The following is a 2,711-nucleotide window of genomic DNA, read 5'->3' on the forward strand; positions in this document are numbered from 1 at the left end:
ACTATAGAAGCTTATCCCAGCTATGGTAGCATGAACAATTTCATTTAAAGAAATAATAACTGAAGGGTAGAACCTGTATATTGGTGGTCAGAAAGCAAAGGAGAAGATTGCTATTTTGGGTTTCAATTACATAGGAATTGTGTATAAAAAAGAATGCGACATTAATTGTAACTGGATGGCATCTTCTATATACTATAATTTTCCCATTCTCTTGTATAACGGTCTATGGGCTTGTGAAGTAAAGAGAGCCTTTCTTTTGGTAAAATATTCAAAAGAAGTTTGAATTTTGACATCTGAGTTTTTTTTTTTCAAGTGATCTTCACTCCTCTTCCCAATTAGGCAATTATATTTTTGTTCAAGTCTCTTCCTTTTACGAGCAAGAGCTCTTTCTTGTTTGGGATTATTTACTTTTGGATTGATCTATATCATTCGGATATACGGAAGGATCAAAGAAGGGTTGAAATCGTCTGCAATTCTGATCTTGTATAATTCCATAAAATAATATCTTCAGGAGGTGACACGTGTATTGATACCAATGCAATGGTCCAGATCTGGTACAACTAATAAAACCTTAAATCAATGAAGAGTCATTTAAATCAGATCTGGACCATTGCATTGGTATCAATACACGTGTCACCCACTGAAGGTTGTATTTCACGGAATTGTACAAGATCGGAATTGCAGACGATTTTTTTCCATCAAGATGCGAAGAGGGAGACCTCCTTTCTCGAGTTCACAACGGCGATACTTGTTTGAATACAGGCGTTACACGTCTGCAACAACTTGGTTACAAGCAGGACTTGAAGTGTGATCTCTTGTAACCACTTCGAACTCCCCTTCTCGTGTGTTTATTTTCCTTTTCTGCTTCTGTTCATTGATACCCATTTCATTCTGAGTGGATGAATCATGGGAGTTTTGTTGATTTCGCTTTTCGGTGTAATTATAGTTCATGGGTCTTGTACGGATTTTCAAGGTGATTTCGAATTTTTGTTTTCTCGTTTTCGATTATATCAGTGCTTACAAGGATAACTACCCTTTACAATATTGTGCTTACATATGATGGCCCTATTGTTATGACTTACGGGTGGTTGATTGCTGATCTCTTCACCATGACTGTTGGGTTATCAATGGCTGAGATATGCGCCTCCTACCCAACCTCATATGGTCTCTACTACTGGAGTGCTAAGCTTGCTGGCAAGGATTGGGCGCCCTTTCCTCATGGTTGATTGGATGGTACTTCTTCTCTACTTCTCTTTCTCTCTTCTCATATCTATCTACACTTCAAACAAGCTGAACTGATGATTCTAACATTGATTTCCAGCCCAATTGAATATAGACTTATCATCTACTAATCTGAGATTTAGGGGACATGTGTAGAATTTTGAATTGACTGTTGTTGTTGATTCAAATGGGATATCCTATGGATGCATGCAAGCTTTCATGATTTTTGCACTAAAAATAAGAAACCCATAAGGACTTAAGGAGTTTGAAAATTTTCTCTTATAATCAAATCCATGATGAGGTGGTGACAGAGTCTTTACTAGGTTATCCCAGGAGAAACTAGGGTTTCCTATTAAAGCTATTTTTTGTTGAATTGGTTTACACTTCCTCCTTAGAAATTGGACTCACTATATTGTTGTTCAGTGCAGGGCTGACTTCAACATCAATCCATTTCACTTTTGCAATCTATTGTTAGTAACTACTTAATGGTGTCGAAGTCCTTCTGCCATGTCCCCTGCTTTGAAGGAATTCAGGGAGAATAAAGTAAAACCTGAAGTTTAGTAAACTAATATCTGAAACTGATTACTTAGTTATATACTTGATATACCTATCCTCACTATTGGGAAGTTTCTGTTAGACTTCTTGTTTCATTACCAATTGGTTCCGAAAGCGGGACACATCAATGCATGGACCTTCTTGGTAATAATTGTGTTTTCAAACCAACCATAAGGTTGTTCCTCTAATACTCTTGTTTAGACCATGTGCATAGACTGTGATTTGTGATTCTTAATTGAAATGTGTGGTCCAACCTTTTACTTGTTTAGCATCTCTGCTGTTCAATTTTTAACTTTTTGTCACCCTTATGAAGGTGTTTAAGAAAAATCAGAATATTCATCGTCATCATCAGGTAATAGTAGTAAACATCATTAGATAGTAGTAAGCGTTTATGAAGAGTTTACTTCTCCTTGGCAGCCTACTTTCATCACGTTCAGAGACATCAGGCTACTTTCAACTCTCAGAAAGACCATGTAACACCTATAGCCATTATATTATTGGCATAAGTTCTTTTGGATTCAAGTCCTTCCTAATTACATAGAAAACTAGCTAAGTGACCTTTAGGAACATCAGTAACTGCTGTAGCTAACTAGTTTCCACCCGAGAGAGATCGTCAAAGGATTTGCTTAACATCAGTAACTAAAGTAGCTAACTGGTTTCCACCTGAGAGAGATTGTTGAACGATTTGCTTAGCATGAATCATCGTAGGCAAACGGATACCCATGGTTTTGTGTGGATGAGGATCTTTAGAAGAACAAAAACAAGAGAAATATCTCAAAGAATTCAAAGAGCAGGGAAAGTTAGACCAAGTATTGGCTGTTACCATTTGTATGTGTTGTTCTGTATATATAGGGAGTGACAGACCTACCAATCATCTCAAGTGTTCATGAATGGTGAAGACTCATTTTGCCTGTGGTAGTCGAGGGACACACTTC

The sequence above is a fragment of the Macadamia integrifolia genome, unplaced genomic scaffold (genome assembly GCF_013358625.1).
Source record: "Macadamia integrifolia cultivar HAES 741 unplaced genomic scaffold, SCU_Mint_v3 scaffold_9A, whole genome shotgun sequence".
In the NCBI taxonomy this organism is placed as follows: domain Eukaryota; kingdom Viridiplantae; phylum Streptophyta; class Magnoliopsida; order Proteales; family Proteaceae; genus Macadamia; species Macadamia integrifolia.